Source organism: Aptenodytes patagonicus, chromosome Z (assembly GCF_965638725.1).
Source record: "Aptenodytes patagonicus chromosome Z, bAptPat1.pri.cur, whole genome shotgun sequence".
In the NCBI taxonomy this organism is placed as follows: domain Eukaryota; kingdom Metazoa; phylum Chordata; class Aves; order Sphenisciformes; family Spheniscidae; genus Aptenodytes; species Aptenodytes patagonicus.
The window spans coordinates 79,631,081-79,648,621 of NC_134982.1; the positions used below are offsets into that span (position 1 = coordinate 79,631,081).

The window sequence follows — 17,541 nt, forward strand, 5'->3', positions numbered from 1 at the left end:
GTGGCAACAAATCAAATTAATTTCCCCCCAAGGCAAGTCTGTTTTGCCCACCACAGTAATTGGTAAGCAATCTCCTTGTCTTTGCCTCGACCCACGAGGTTTCTCATCCTATTTTCTCCCCGTCTTGCTGAGGAGGGGGAGTGATTGAGAGGCTGGATGGGAATTTGGCCCTTAGCCAAGGTTAGCCCACCACAATACTCTGCCAAGGAAGCACCTTTAACTCTCTAAATAAATGTCTCTTTCATTCTTAGGGGCTCTGGTAGAATACTATAAAAATCTGATTTCAAATTTTCTTTAGCAGTAGGAAAAAATTATCTCAACCACACAAAAAACTGCTGAATCATTACGCAAGACCCAGAGGACATGGTTCTCTCCTCAGCTGTGTGAGGAACGTCAGAGTGGCTGGTCTCAGTCATCTGCCCTGGCCTTTGAAACCAAAACTTCTGACCGGTGGCTGCCCTGAAAAACATGCGTAAAGGCTGCCTGGGTCTTCAGGGGAAAAAGGCTTGTTTTTACTGATTTATGTGAAACTCTTCTTCAAAAGTGCTTAAGGATTCTGTAAATGCTGGGACTACAGAGGCAAAATACAGTCCCTTTTCCCAAACAGTTCATGATCCCAGGCAGCAGTTCCCACATTATTCTGATCATGAGGCCACTCTCAGGAACAGGCTGGCCATGTTGACCAGATGTATCTCCCTCACTGAAAGCTCCTTCAGCACCCTCCTAACATCTGGGAAATGACCCTTGTGTCACTGATTCATGGTATAGGTGCTACTGATTCTTTTTTTTCCCCTTTTTTTTTAAAGAAAAAGAACCCTCCTTCTAGATGTTCTTGTAAGAACGCAACTAACAAGAAAAATACCCTGAAATCAGAAGAGACTTTTGAATACAGATTTTGCCTTTTTATAATGCAGCAGTGACTTTTTTAAAGACATACTTGCTCAGAGCAATTAATTTTTGCCCCCCTGGATCTGCCATTGAGGCTATGTCCTGGTTAGAGGGCAAGCTCTGTACTCCTGTCTGTGCTAGAGAACAACAGACAGACACTGTAATGATAGTGTTACTCTGCACCCACAGGAGGCCTGTAAATAGATCTTGATTCAGGCAGTGATGCATGTCTAAATGCAGGCTCTGCGGTCTCTCCCATTTACCCCTTTGGCGATGTTGCAGTGTGTCCTTTTGCAATGTCAATTACAGGCAGCCTCTCAGAGCTTGCAGGTGGAAGTAGAAGCAGTATGTTATCTTAGCGAGAAGTGTGGGGTTTCTGCCAGGCGCCTGTCTGTATAGTCACCTACAAGCCTGCTGTCATACTCTACATTGCTAGTATGTAACCCTTTGAAATACCAAGCTTGCACACATACACACAAATCTGCTAACAGCCTCTATCAAAGTGTAAATTTCCAGAAGAGGTACAAAGTTTTTTGATAGCTCATGACAATAATAGACCATTTCAATCAAGAGAGAGTTCAAATGGGACTGCTAAACATCTCTTGGCAAACCCCCTTTAAACACAATGATAATAGAAACGTTTTCACTGAGAGACAAAAAAGAGCTGAACTGCTGTAAATTGCAGCGGTGATGTAAAGGAATAGCAATAGGACATTGCTGTCTTCTTAAGCTGCTAGAAAATAGTAACTTATTCTGGTCTCAATCACAGCTCAGGTCTCTAATCCCTTTCATCTCATTGCTGAGCAAAAGATAAAGCAATTTCAAATTTCAGAACAGATACCCTGCTGTCAGACTAGGGTAATGCCTTCTCAAATCTAAAGTGGAACATGCTTTAAGTGGGTCAGTCTTTATCTTCAGACTTTGCTTGCCTTCAAATGCCAAGTCAGGCACCTGTCCTTACCCCTCTGTTGTTAAAAGAAAGCTTGACTCCATGTGGAGAAGCTTTTGCATCTGCCTGAGAAGGTGAAATCAGAGTGGGATGTCAAAACTTCTTTTTTAGTTTATAGTTATATTTGGAGACCAGCACAGCACATTAAAAGGTCTCTTGGTGTTCATATTTCAGTCCTTTCAACAATGCTGTAATGGAGTGGAGAATTTCTATGGAAGTATGGTAAGATGTCTTTTAAAACTGGCATGATTGCTGAATGACAATAGGAAATACAGTTACAGTCAACGGCCATTGCAGTTAGATACTCAAGCTTGTAGTGGTATTTTTTTTTTCAATTGGGAGGGAGTAATGCATAATGCCAGGTTACGAACACGCATTATTGTGTTTTCAAGGTGGTAGAGAACTGACTATTTTTATTCTGATTAATAGTAATTCAATGTGTTCTTAATTAGAGTATTAGCCTTTCTTCTTTATAGCTTTGTTTCCACACAGAAGAGACATTTCTGGCTTTGATAAATTTACAAGTCCATATACGTAGTGTGTATTGCTTTTGTTCAGACTTCAACAGAAAAGAAGCCACAGAGTACTTTCAAATCCTCCATAAAAGGGCATTAATATAAAAACAGTTTTAAGATTAGTCTGCCTTTGCCAAAAAAACATTTTAAAAAATCTATGTTATCGTTAATAAATTCTTTTTTTTTTTTCCTTTCAGTGAACACTAAAACGTATTGGAGATTGTTCTAAACTGAACCAAACAGAGCCTCAACCTTCGGTATATGTACTAAGAGAACCAGGTATAACTCCAGTTATTTTTGTGAAGCTGTCATTGATTTTAGTGGGTGTTTTGTACAGTAATTGAAAGGTATATTGTGACCTGGAAAAAGTGAGTTACAGCCTTGCTATGGCTAGGTGTAGACAGCTGCCTGATCTTAGTCTGCCTGTAAAAAGCCCAGTACCAGACATGTCAATCTTGTCTCACGTCAGAACAGTAACTGACTGTAATTGGTTCAGTTTTGAGTTCAGGTCCCATCAAAAGAAAAGCAAAGTAATGCAAATGTCCATTTAATTTCTGTGTTTTGGACAGGTGAAATCTTGACCTGTTTCTTCATTTTGCCTTAAAACAGGAGGAGCATTTTCTTCTTGTTAGGTTTGTCACATAAAGAATTAATTACGGGGGACAAACTTTTTAACTTAATCTCTCTTATAGGAGAACGGATCCACAGCTATGTCTTCTGTGTCTTCAGAGAGCTATGCCTCTTTTGTGTCTCTTCCTGGTTTTCTTGTAAAGAAAATCTTCTTGCTGTGTGTCATGGGAGAGATGCAGTGCAACTAGCATAAGGTTGCACTTGTAGTTTAACTATTTTTTCCAGGCAAGTAACTAGATTAGCCAAGATAGAGTGGGATTTTCGACTGACAATGGCCTTACTCTTTTGTGTTTGCAGTTTCTGTAATATGAATTAACAGTTCTGAGCTTCTGTGTTTGTGTCTGTATTGACTTTGAGACTCTCATTTTGTCCAAGCTGGCAATATAATTTTCAGGAATGCTTACGTTGCTAAACTTCAGAACGAGCAATCACAGTAAAAAAAGTCTTTGAGCGCCAGTAAGAAGCAAGGGAAAAGCTACATGCTTTGCGGACCTCCCTAAAGGAGAAATTGCTTGTGATTGAGAAAGAGGCAGGCTGGGTTTATGGTACTAGACTGAAATACGGATTTTTCGTTTTCCCTTTGGAAATGAAACAACTGGGGAACGGATCACCTCTGCCTGCTCCCTCTCAGGACAGGCCTTAGACAAGAAATCTCTCCAAGGTCTACTAAGAAATGAATCATTCGTAGATGTGAGATTTGTCCTCACCTCTGCCATAGGAAATCCCATTTCGTGGCTTTCTCCAGCCCCAGCCCCAGCTGCCCTGTTGTGTCTCTTGCAGCTTGGTGGCACTGCTTTGCCTCAAGTACCGCAAAATGAAAGCACACCTCAAAATACACTCCCCTGCCCTAACCCTATCCCCCAGGAAATGTAGTGCAATCCCCTTGCCCTCATGCCCACTCCTTGTTGGCTTTTGGCCTCAGGTGTGGGTTCATGCAGGCCAGTGCAATACCTTGGTGACTGCCTGGGGTAATACCATGCATATGTTTCAGTCCTGCTTCTGCACTGGAGGAGGAAGGGATTTTAACTTGGGGTTGCTTCTCATGTTCAGGTTTAAGTATTGTAATTCTGGCTGTTGAAATGGCAAAGGGTAGAAAAGGGTAGAAAAGAGGACTTTGTATAGTTATGTATGGTTAACTTAGTCTTTCATGTTTCACTTCAGTAAGAAAAAAAAATCCATGTAGGTTACGTTACCGTAATTTTAAGACATGGAGAATCTTATCCCACTGATTTGGCTGGAAGCATATTCTAATGCAATATCCCTGGGCAGGTTATAAATTCTTTGTTTCATTTGGGCATAGTACACTGGATCTTGTGAATGGTACTTCCATGGGAATTACCTGACAGTTGGGTAAAATACATTTGATGAATGGATAAATGATATTATGGCAGGAGGATAACATACAGCAGAATGACTGTTCTGAGAAAACAAAAAATTTTGCATTTTGAAAATGACAAATTTGACTTCATATCCTCTTTGGTGACTCTGCAGGGCAAGCAAATGCAGCCAACAATGGCATCTGCTGCAGGACTGACAATGCGGCTCTCGCAACCAGGAACTGAATCCTTTTCTTTTATGATGTGTGGATTAGGTGCCTGGTGCTTTTTAATTTTTTATTAATAAGGTAGAATGTAGGGTATTGGGAATGCTTCTTGTAGACCAGAATAAAGCAGTTTAGACAATGCCAGAAGTAAAGCATATTTCCAAAGCAAAAACCCCGCAGAAGACAGAGGTCTGCTGAGTGTAAATTCTATGTAAAGCTGCACAGATGGCCCAGCCTCACAGCAGCAGCAGGATGGGAACAATACTGTGTTTCCTTATGGTGCAAACAATGATGACAGCTTTCTTCAGTCCTTAAGCCAGGCTGAGAAGCTGCCCTGAAAGGGAACCCATTGCAAGCTGGGAGATGTAAGGAATGCAATCAGTGCAATGTGAACACTTGCACAACGCAGGTGTAATTAACAGCTTTTATATTTATGGACCTTGTTAATGAACTGTAATGATGAATTGCAGTTCAGTGAATTTCCAGGAACCTATAATGCAGCAATAGCAAGCAAATCTGTAAGACTTCTGATTTGTCAGAATCATCTAGCCTTTGTCTGAGGAAGTTAGACTTTGGCAGTGTGCTGTACACTGTAGTCTCTTCATGATTAATATGCTTTGGGCACTGTGCCAGGATGTAATTATTCAATATGATGAAGTAGAACCCTATCTATTTATCCTGTTTATGCTTCAAAACTCATCCTTTCATTTTATTTTCCCACATACCAAATGAAATTTAATATGTGTTCTTATTTGAATATAATACTACAGTTGATGGTATTAAATTGTACAAAAACATTTGCAGATTATAAGCTCATTGCAGACTGTCTTTGAAATGCCTTAATGGAAAAAAAAGGAGGTCTATTATTACTAATGGGTCCGTGTAGAAAGAAAAAAAACACGTCTCACATCAGTGAACTAACAGGTGGCTTAATAGAGCCATGATCTGAAACAGGACAGACTAGAATACATTGATTAAAAATCAGCAGTTTCACTGGGTCAATACAATAGCTTACGGGCAACATGGTTTGTTTTTGCTTTTGACTAGAATGGGGTTTTACATTCTTTACCAATTACAGGATTACTTTTTTTTTTTTAGAATGCAGAAAGTTGCTGACATTCGAAAATGAACCAGCATAGAGCATGATCTGGATGCACTTTGTGAGAAGCTGCATTCTCTAGCTTCAGTACAGCAATTGTTGGTCACAATTAATCTGAATTCTTTTGTCTGGTTGCAAAATAACTGTTAGTGTGAGTAGGTAGTGTCCTTATCTAGTGCACACTTTGCAAAGATTTATTTTCCTTTGTTTGATGGCGAATACAACAATATAACTTTCACAGATCATGAAGGAACTGAGTTTTGTTCAAATACATGGGAAGGCATCTGTGAGAAAATGAATCCCAAGTGATTTAAGCAAATAAGTTGATATTACGTCTCTTGATCACTTTCGGCAGTATCTTAATCAATAAGTGGTTCCATCAAGATTTCCCGTGGAGTCCAGTTTTACTCAGGATGTCACAGTCTGGCTATTACCTGCTTAGACCTGAGTATTTACAATCATTTAGGAATAAGGTTAAATTAGCATTTCACACCTTGATGCCAGTGTAACCTGTCCTGTACTGTCACTTGCCTTTAGCTCAGTAGTTTGGACAAAGAGAAAGATGAGTTCTGGTCGTGTAACTGAGGAGAAACATACAGAAAATGGTGCTGTTCCGTGATCTGGACAAATAAGTTACTGATCCAAGTAGAGAGGTAGACTTAATTGGACCAGAGAAAGAGGGAGTAGCTGTGTAGGGTGGGGTTTTCTTTGGGATTGGTTGGTTTTATTGGGTGGGATGGTTCCCCCCCCCCCCCAAGTTTTTTTCAGGCATTTTGGAAAGAAGGGAGCCTGTGTATTTAAAAAAAAAAAAAAAGTCTGGCTGCAATTTAAAGGCTGGTACAATAAAGAATATATGCTGCATATGCCTGTTTTTTCCAGTATGGTATGAATTTTTTTCAGCTTGAGTAAGAGTTTCTTTTCATGCTGTCACAACTTACCCTTTTAACTTTGGCAGTTGTCTCCAGTGTGTCAGACAAGATAGGAGCAGTCACATAAGCAGGGCTGCAAAGGACTTGCTTTCTCTGCTGTTTTTTTTTGCAGCAATGTAACCCCAGTAATGGGTCACAAGAAGCCTTGTGCTGCAATAATGTTGTTGACTACTCTGAATTTTCTACTAAAACAGCTTGGGAAAAAAGCATCTTGCCATTCTCTAAGAGGTCTGTAGTGAACACAAAGAGTTTGATAGTTTTTAGTATGCCAAAACACACACAACCACTTGGCTGCACTTCTCTCAGCTTTATGGGAGTTGAGTAGCCGTAGCCTAGCTGTCGTAATGTGCTTTTCCTTTTCATCTGAGGGATAATAGTGTAGTATCTAGCTCGCAGCATTCTTTGGACAAGTTTCTTTAGAATTACAAATGCTGGGTTATGGGAAGTAAAATGTCATGAAGCTCAGAGATGAAGTGACTTGCCTGAAGTCAGTCACCTGTCTGTCAGTGTAGTGCTGGGGGTAGGAGCAGATACTGTTCTTTCCAGAGTCCCAGTCTGGTGTCTCAAACACATGGAAAAAGCAGGCCTTTTGGAAGAAGAGCATAGCATTGATTTTGAGAGCATAGACCTCTACCTGCGGAGGTGAAAGCCTTGTGCATTTATTTGCTTCCTTAGCAGCAGCAGGTGTCCAGCAATTGCACAGACAGGAGGATTCAAGGCAGGCAGGAACTCCCAGAGGCTGCTGTTGCTGGATGAGCAGCATAAACAGGTGTAAGCCTGGAGATACTTGGTCATGTTGTTCGCTAGTTGGCTTGTTTTTTATTTGAATGCATTATAGAAAATGTGCCAGCTCAACCATTTCCATGGAATGCCAAACAAGTCTGAAAACAGAAGCCTTACAGTGGCAAGAGGGAGTGGTAAATAAATGGGTTCAAGAGCTTCTTCATCAAGTGTCAAACATGTAGAGCTGATGGATTATTCATTTTCCTTTGTCAAATGTAGAGCTGTTTTTCTAAATAGCTAGCCACTTCTTTGTATTGTAAGGGAACACGCAAATCTGAACACAGTGATATTTAGCAAATTCCACTGGCTTTTCTTTCATGCATGGAGAAGGCATCTCTCCTCTCTGGAAAGCTGAGGCATGCTGTCTCTCTGCTTGTGGAAACAGAGAGAACCCTGTTTCACTGAATCCAAAACATTTCATGAGATGCATTGGCATAAGTCAAGCTTTTATCATGATATACTTTACAGTTGGTCACTTCTGACTAGGGATCAAGAGAGAAAAAAGTCTTTGTGAGTGAAAACATGATCCTGAACTTCTGGACCTGAAAATGGGCTATTTTAAGAAAATTGCATCTTGAAAAGATAGCCAATTTGTAATGCAGAATGAAAACACAAGTTTACTGTTTTGCCAGGATACAGTATATCCTTTTGGCAGTTCTATTTGTTGATCTAGTGCATGGATATTAGAGAATCCTAGCCGCCTTACCTCTGCTGTGCTGTTGAGAGGGAAGGGGAATCCTGATTTGAGATAGAGAATCTTCTAGTATAGAAAGGATGGGAAATCACAATATGGAACAATGCTATAACACAAACATTGTATGCAAATACCATAATGTGAAGAGACTTCCTTGAGTAATTCAAAAGTGAGTATAAACAGAACAAAAATACATAGAGACCTCAGACTGTCAGCTCTTTGTTGGAATTATTAATATATAAAGCAAAATGCTAACTCAGATCATATTTTCAGGCCCTTTGATTTTCAGTGCAGCTTAAAATTTCAAAAACATCATCCTTCCTAACCTCCCTAAAGATGTGAAAATCCTGCAGTCGCTTATAAGAATTAATAACAAAATTTGCTTGGTGTACACATTTTCTTATGGGATCCCATCTTTTGAGTTCAGTCCCATGTTATCCAGATGTGGAGTGGTAAGGGGTTGCATTTAGTTCTGAGTAATATGCCTTTAACATTATCCCACACCTGAGGTTTGAGCCTTGTAGTGAAGCTGGAAAGCGTGGCTTCTAGCTGTAGAATATCTGAAAAGATTAATTCCTTGTATTCTAAAATTGTTAACTACAGCATTTCCATGTTTACTGCTGAGTTTCTTGCATTGTTAGCAAGAGGCATTTCTGGGAAGCTCCACATTGCCAGAAGCAGTTCTTTCTGGCAGCACTATATTTAGGATTTCACTGGATGTGGTTGATACCTTGATCAAGTATAGTCTCATCAGCTGACAGGTATTTCTACAGAGGAAACAGCATTGTTGTACTGAATATAGCCCTGTTGTGATAGCTATTTTTCCAACTGATTTCAGCAGGCTCAGGAAATGTCTGTTGCGTAATGACCTGTACAATCAATGGCATCCTTTTCAAAATGTCAGCATCTGTTTCAGACCTGAAAAAAACTTTGTGTTCTAGTTGCAGTTGCGTAAGTAATAGAAAGTAATAGATTTGTTGTTCAGAAATTCCACTTGGAAACCATGACATGACTTTTCAAAATGAAGTGGCTTAAAAAGGTGAAAGGGGGCAGCATGTTGCTGTATTCAGAAGCGATTTACCAGGTATGTGAATGTACTTATGCAATCACTCTGATTTTTACAGAAAACATTAACAAAGATTGATGGACTCCACTGCATCTAATTACTGTGTCCAGTGGTTCCTAAGATGGTGGGCTGATGGAAGGCATAGCTGCCAGAAGTCAAAATTTCTTTTTCTCTTCTCCAGTCTTAAGTTCTCCTATTACCTGACTAATATAAACTTGCTTATTACACCTTTTACATGCTATTTAGGAGGGGAGGGCAGTAGGTACTATGTGGCTATAAATGAAGATAGTTATTTGAAAGAATTCTGATAATGGTTATCGTTTGGTTGCCTAACAACCACATCTGAAATTGAGTCATAGAATTTACAGACAGTGACTTAAGATGATAAGTGAACCTTTAGGGTGAAAAATCTACATCTTCATTGTTCTAAAGAGATATGCACAAAATGTTTATTATTTACTAATGTCTGTTAGTTGCAACTGTCAGTGATAATGCATTGGATGGAATGGCAGCTAGCATATTCATTTTTACAGGAATGTATAACAAAAATCTCATTTGTTTGAAACCTTTGTAATTTCTCCTGAAATAAGAACAAACTTGGAATGACATTCAATCTGTTTTGATTTTTGGTGGAGATTTTTTTTCAGTTGCTATATTTATTGTGTTTTTTCCATTGTTACCTTTTTCACTTTACTAGAGAGCTGTGATTTAAGGAAAGAATGCACAATAAAGGTGGAAAAGATTAAACAAAAAGTTGGCAAGTAAATGACATTTTTTGTAAAATTGTTTGGTAAAAATTGCTGAAAATGTAAATATTTTTTCCACACCAGCAAAAAATAGCAGGCTTTCAAATTCCAGATGAAAAATTGAGGAAAAATTAATGAAAGCCTGTTCCAAATTCTTTCTTCCCCACCTTTTTCTTTATTTGGAAAACTTTCTGGACAATACTTGAGCTATACTGTTAGTCAGAAAGTAAAGATTAGCTAGAACTTTGTACCAGAGCAGGCACAGGGAAAGAGGAGCTTTCAGTTCATCCATTTGCCATCCCCAGGCTGGCAACTCAACATATGAGCATGTGAACATCATGTTTGTTGGAAATAAGTGTAACAAAACTCTGTGGGAGATCTTACAGAAGAGAAAGGCTGTATTTATTTACAAAACCCCTGAGTAAGTTGATTTTACTTGCATTCATTCTCTCATAGTTTTCATTTACTCACGTTCTCACACCCACATATTTGCAGGCACCAAGACCTGCATTCCCAAGTAGTCTGTCCAGCACCGCTTGTGTGCAATACACAGGACAAGGGCAGCCAGCGTCTGACATAGCGTTATGTCCCTGGGATCCTTCTGGACTGGAGACAACACAGTAGGTTTGGGACAGGTCTTTCAAAACCTTTAGGAGGCTGCACTTACTATGGAAATGTCCTGTGCATTAGGACTTTGCTTCCTGTGGCTTCATTAATCTCAAACAAGGTTGCTGCTCATTGTCTGTTTTCCCTTGTTTGTTTGGAATATTTGTCTGTTTCTGTGGTAGGGTGTTGGAAGGAAATTCTTCAATCGTTGGAGAAATGGCATAGGCAATATTGCTCAGTCCTGTTGCCATCTTCCTGATGTGGGGATGGAGGTCATTGGTGCTGTGGTTGTGTCAGGGTGCAACTTTCTGGGCTTGGCAGAAGCAATGTGTTCCCCGCTTTTGCGGGGGAATTCATGTCCACTCTTACCAATACAGCATCTCCTTTTGTTTTTTCCTGTCCATCCGGCACACGTTTATACTCTTGTGTCATTTATACTAACCTTATGCTTCTGTTACACATCCAGATACGTTCCGTCTAGCTGGCCATCCCACAGCTCTGTCGGTACACCAATTACTGCACTGTTTATCAAACTTTTCTAAATCAGAGCATTAAGTAGGTTGCTCCCTCCCTCTCTCCCTCTCACTTCTTTCTCATGGTATAATCCTCTTCCAGGAAGACCTTTGCAGAATGTGGTAATTTAACAGAGTGCTATGCCTGGAGCTATGAAAGCGTTTTACAGCTCTGACTTATGAAGTATCCACATCTTAATTTACAGGAGTGTGCACTGCACTTTCAGCTATGTCAGCAGGACACAAAAAAGGTGAATACATTTAGAAATAGGCTTCTTTTATTTTTTCTTGTCTAATTTTCATGATAGCGTAGTGGTGGGGTACTAGACTGGGATGTGGGAGACATGGCTCCTATTCCCCATGCTGTTCATCTCCTAATGGGAACTGTTGTTCAAAAATTAAGAATTGTACTTATTACTGTTGTGATTTGGTATGTTTCTCAAGGGTCTGTGAGTCTGTAAAATTAGGAGAGAAACACTTCGCCTGAAACACTTCATCTACTCTAGCACTGTTTTGTTTGCTTTTTAATTATGAAGTGGCTTCTTCTTCATTACGGTCCTTGCAAGTTTCTAGTCATATGGTGAGGTAGAGCAATTTTGCAGATTGACCCTCCTGGAGAGGTATATTATTTCTGCTTTGGGTCTTCATTTGTTTCAGGGAACTTTTTTTCCATTTTAGAAACAAGATTTTACGGATTGGTTTTCTCATTTCCCTAATAAATTGAATGCTTTTGCAAAATAAAGTCTTAATGCTGACTTCAAGAAGTTTTGGGTTGTTTTTTTTTCCTTTTGGTTTTATTGCAGGCTAAATGCTTGAAACATATGCATAAGAGCTGATCTTATTGAACATTCACTTTACTCCCATGAACACACATAACTCCCATGCTGGATTTTATTCTGAAAACTTCCAGAGTGATGAAGCCTCTGTTTTAAATGAGCTTGTTTGTCTTGCATGAGAAGGCTAATATTACTTTAAGGATCTTTAAGAACATCTCCCATATATGGAAATCTTTTGCTGTTTAAAGATTGATCTGAAGTCTGAAATCAGCTGGAGCCTTCACTGCGTCCTCATGAGTGTCGGAGACCAGCAGTGTAGCAGGCAGGATTTAGCACACTCCCAGCAGAAAGCAAGGGAGAGACAGCCAAAACTTGCTCAGTGACACTTGGAATTACTTTGTACTATTAGACGCCTGTAGCACGCTGTAAAACCTGGGATGGCAGCTCTTGATCAAAGAAAGCTCATGTTGCTTTCATTAATGTGCTACAGGGTGTATAACGGCCTACTTTACCCCAGATAATACGTAATCTCTTTGTACCTTTTGTGGCATTACAGGTGCGGTTGCTCCTGTTTCTTTCTATACAGGCAAAATCTAGGGACTGCCTTGATGTGGGGCAGACTGGTGCCTTGCTTATTCAGTCTGAAGAAAAGAAGGAAAGATGGAGGGATAGGAGGGAGGGAGACAGGGAGGGAAGAAAAGTGAGAAGAGAGGGAGGAAGTGTGTTTTCAAGTTGTTAATGTTAAAAGGAATAAATGTAAGATCTTTATATCAATGCAAAATGTATTTAGAAAGACCATGACGTATGGCATAGGTGGAGTTCTTTTCTTTGTTTTGGCTTTGTTTGTTTTTGTTAAAGCATTTAACTTGCTGGCAGTTACAAATCAAATTCTCCAAGGAGAACTGTAACAGGAGTAGAACAAGCAGAGAGTTAAAACCTGGTCCCAGAGGTATAATGCCTCCATTTCACCCGTCAGGGAATAGCAAGGGGGAATATACTATGCTTGGGGAAGGGTGAGTTGTTTTCCATGTTTGCCATGATGCACAACAGCATGAAAGAAGTAGTCTTTTTCACTGACTTTTGAGGCAAGGCAATAGGTTTACAAATAGCAGCCAGAAGAACCTCTCCATTAGGCAAAACTACCTTTGCAGAACAACTTACCCTTTTAGAAAGCAATCCTAGGGTTTATTTGTTTTTATTTTAACAGCCCTCCCTCTGCTTCCTAGAACCGAAGTGAATAGGAATCATAAAATATTCATGCTAAATATAGACAGAAGGCACATTCACCAGCCCAACTAAAGATTTACTGAGCTTGTGCTTACTATTGAGAACCTGTGAAGTCCTAAATATTTAAACCAAAAGAGATTAAGGGAAATGTGAAAAAATTGCTATTTGACATACTCAGAAAACCCTGTTGATCCACAGATAACATGCTTAAACCCCCAAGAGAAAAGTGGGAGAAAAGGGAGGAGAAAGAGAAAAACTTTGCTTGTATGTTTAATCTTTTATTTTGAAAGTTAGAGCTCATTCAATCTTTCAGGGTTTTTTGTTGGGGTGGGGGGTTTTTTTGGCTGATTAAAAAGGCTTTTACCCATAGTAAATTTATGAAATGTTCAAGCTGAAAATTGAAATGGCTGTTTTGAAAACAAATACTTCCAGGGGTTTGAGTTCCTTCTGCCTCTGACTTCTTTCCTGTCGTCTTTTCTGTGACAAGCACACACAAAGCAAGACAGCTCAGGATAGTAAAAAGGGTTTTAAAAGTCCAAATAGCTTTCTGTTTAAAAGTTCAGTTTTTGAAAAGAACACTTTTGCAGAGTTAAATTCTTCCCAACTTTAATGGCACTATGTAATTGCAGTATGTTCTCTACTATTTTACCTGGTCTGATTTTAGGTGAGGTTTCCTCATGGCCCTTGGGAGGACATTTCGCAGCCTACAGTGTGCAAGCCTACACTTACACATATTCTGTGCTTGCACCTAAACAGACAAAAAAAGAAAGCATGCAAAGAAAACGTAGCTGCTGCAAGTTTGGGATTGATAACCGGTTGGTTTGTGTCACCTTTTTTTTCACTGCTAGTGTAGGAGGCAACTAACTGTTTGAACAGCACTGTTTATCTCAGTAGACATCAGTGTCTTCAGCCTGAGAATCTCTTTGGTATAGACCAGTGAAGGCTATGATAGTGACACACTCACTTCTGTGTGCCTTTTGTTTCTTTTGTCTTAGACAATAGCATTTTTTCAACCATAGTAAGCTTATCCAAACTGAAGGTGAAACTAAGGCATCTGTTCCCTAAAACTTGTACTGATTTAACTAAATCATTTTCCCTTCACACCATAGGCTTGTTGGTCTGTGTGTAAACAAAAGATAATTTTATAAGATTTTCTGGGTAATGGCACTTACTGTCCATCTTTTGTTCTACTGCAGTATCATACCAACAAGTCGGACTGACATTCCCCCACACACCTCTCCTCCCAGTTAGACCTTTGTGCTTATCTTCATAACAGGAGGACAGCAGGTTTTGTTAGTCAGATGCTGTTTTGGTAAATGTGGATGAGAGAATGAAGGCATTTGATTTGTATGGAGATAAACAGCATAATAATCATGTTTCACTCCAGTGGTTTTAAATCAGCTAGGCAGCCTGTTCTTGGCAGCTCATATCCTGAGCTGTCTTCTGCAGTGTCTCAAAACAAAATGTCATTTGTGAAGACGGTGTTAAACAGCCATTCTTCTATGCATGCACCAGCACTGAACTTGTGGTGGGGCTGGTCAAAACAGCTGAGCTCCAACAGAAACATTTCCGATTGCACTACTATGCCTAAAAATCAAAAAGCCTTCCTGCATTGCATCCACTGAAAGACAGGCAAAGATCTATTACCGTCCGGAAGAAAATGCCAGCATTTCCATTCTTCTTCGAGCCTCCAAGGACCTTGTGTGTAACATCTTGTGTTGATGATAAGGCTATACAAAATAGGTTTGCAGAATTATACTTCATGCTTGTCTTAAAGCCTTTGCTCCCAGAGTCTAGTGGTTACATAATCCCTGTCTCTCTCTTGCTTTTTATTTAAGTCCTGTGCACAATGCTTTCAACAAAAAGCTTTATGGTAGGAAGATGTGCCTTCCAAAAGCTCAAAAAACAGGAAAAGATGAATCAAAGAGTGTCATATTAAAAATAATAATTTTCAAGTAAATACTGTAAATTATGAGCATCTTTCTCATGATTTTAGGATGCCTGTATATAGTTTGTCAGTTCTTACCTAAGGCTCCTTGAAAGTGCATCCAGCTTGCTTTGTCCCATGTCAAAGTTGTTCTAAAATATTTTGATTTATGGATAATCATCAGGTTTCATGATTTAGGAACAAAATCAGTAACAGCAACTAAAGCAAAAATTGGCATGGAAAATGCATTGGAGAAGAGAAGACATTTAAATCAAAGACAAAAGTTACTGAGGTGAGAACAAGTTAAAATATGATGGGAAAAGATGTAAGGTCCTAGGTACTACCAAACCTATCACACCACTTAGTGAAATATTCTGTGACTAGTAACTCCAGAAGGAATCTAAAAAAGTTAAAAAGGAATAACCATTTCAGACTGATAAGATTTTTTTTTTTAATTAGATAGTGGATTGTTTCCTTTTGATACTCTGCAGCTTATGTAGGGTACAGAAATACACCTTCTATGCAGCGCCAAGAGTTTATTTTCTAATCTGTGTCTTAACAGTTTAGTCACCATGCACCAGTTGTTACTACTCTGGTTGAAATGATACTAGCAGTCCAAATTAACTGGTTTTTTAAGTAATTCCCTTTCATAAGTCAAGTAAAACTGTTACATATATTCTTGCCAGTACCTGCCCCTTCCCCTGTGTTATACTCGCCCTTCCAATGCCCCTCTGGGTCCTTTGGTCAGTGGCTTAGTCTTTACCAAGAAGAAGAAACGATGGTAAGCCATCAGCATCTCAGGTCTCAGCTGAAAGGAGGACACTGACGTTGATGGTTTCGTCTTGGGCTTGCTTGGACTTATTTTCATACCTCTCTAAACACAGACAAATCCTTGCCCTTTCTTTACTGGTCCGCGATTTCACATTACATCTGAATTTATTCTATGTGTCATGTTTCTCTTTTGTTCCCTTGTAACGCTGATAAACTGGGCTGCATTCCTTTAATGGCCCAGGACTGTTGCTGGGTTGTTTATCACCCTGTGTCTGTGATTCCAAAGTCTCTGTTAGCATTCTGCAACTGTGTTCCTCTGTGCTGTGATTTTATTCTAGGTTCATAGATAGTTTGCTCTACACAAAATAGTTTCAGGTTAAGACTCCTAGTTGCAGAAACATACCAAAAGTATTGTAGTAATAGGCATTGCACCACACAACTGTGCAAAGCTGAGCTAAAGTCGATCAGGGGAACAGTTACCTGGTTGTCACTCGCTGAGACAGCTATGCAGGATAAATCAAAGCTCCAGGCTGGCCAAGATACAAGCCAGACAAGACTGGAGGCTTTGCAGAGTTTATACAAATCCTGTGGCCCGTCTGTAGTTATGGCAGTATCACATTTATTAGGCTACACTTCTCCCGTCGGCTCTGTAATTGTACCTCTTTGAATTTGTTCTTCAAGCTGCCTGTTATTTTCATAGTTCTGTGTTCACTGAATTCCTCCTAAGCTTGTGGATTTATTGAAAATTTGTGTAGATGAGTTACATTCCTGTTAGGCCTTTATTAGTACTCTGTGTGTTTTCACTCAGTTTAATGGGAGAGCCCTTTCTCTGTAGTGGGGCATTGACTAAGGCAAGTTTGCGTCATGTTGTTAATGAGTATATTAAATGGCATGGGTCTGGTGTGAATCGGACAGGACCCAATTATCATGGCGGCTGCTGAGTCCTGTTGCGTCTCTGGGGCTCTGCTTGGCTGGCAATGGTGAATGGGGTTTAGACCTACTTTTCTTTTGTAATCTTTAGGAGTGGGTGCCAGTTTGGATCTTTTGTCTCTTCTTTTTTTCCCCACCTTTTCAACCTTCTTATAAGTCTTGGTCAAAGTTCTTGAATTTCACAGTTCTTACGTTTTCCTTATCTGGGTATTTTATGTCTCCAGATATGTTCTTCACCCTCTTGGCAGCTTATCTTTTCTGTTCCAGTGAAACCATGCTTACAGTTGTCTGTGGCAATTAATGCATGTCTTTCTTTTTAACCCTTCTTCTGTTGTTTCTTCTGGCACTTTCCCTGTCTGCCTCCCTCTTCCCTCCACTTACTTACATTCATACATTCTTTCCTCATCCAAATCCTAATAGTTCTGTTGCAACACTCTAACTTTTCTGAAAACATTGTCTGCTGACAGGCCCCTATTTGCCCTTGATCCATGCAGAGATTACGCTAGTGTCAGAAGAATCAAACTGACCCAGGTATTCAAAATAACTTTGTTAAATCCATTAAATCCAGTGTTTTACGCTGAGGGTGCTGGAACACTCGAACAGGTTGCCCAGAGAGGTGGTGGATGCCCTATCCCTGGAGACATTCCAGGTCAGGTTGGACTGGGCTCTGAGCAACCTGATCGAGTTGAAGATGTCCCTGCCCACGGCAGGGGGGTTGGACTGGATGACCTTTAGAGGTCCCTTCCAACCCAAACTATTCTATGATTCTATGATTAGTCTGTATGTTAACCCAGAGCTCACTCACAGTTTAGCTACAAGACTCACTTGCCCTCAGTAAAAATGTGCAGTTGGTTCCTGTGCTGCCCTGAGAGCCCTTAATTTGATTGGAGTTAGTGACAGTGAAGAGGGCTGATTGCCTGCTAGCAGTCACATGAATGTTTGAAAAAAGC

The 17,541-nt window shown here is 39.9% G+C and overlaps 1 protein-coding gene across 2 annotated transcripts in view; it reads left to right on the top strand.

Moving 5' to 3' along the window:
* Nucleotides 1–17,541, top strand: part of PLPPR1 (phospholipid phosphatase related 1) — a 140,730-nt gene that overhangs the window by 26,103 nt on the left and 97,086 nt on the right. Inside the window, exon 2 of one of the 2 annotated variants that reach the window (XM_076362838.1) lies at nucleotides 2,550–2,631. The exons of the other annotated variant lie outside the window; for it this stretch is intronic. The gene's annotated coding sequence lies outside the window, so the exon portion shown is untranslated. The remainder of the gene's footprint in view (nucleotides 1–2,549; nucleotides 2,632–17,541) is intronic. 2 annotated transcript variants of the gene reach the window in all.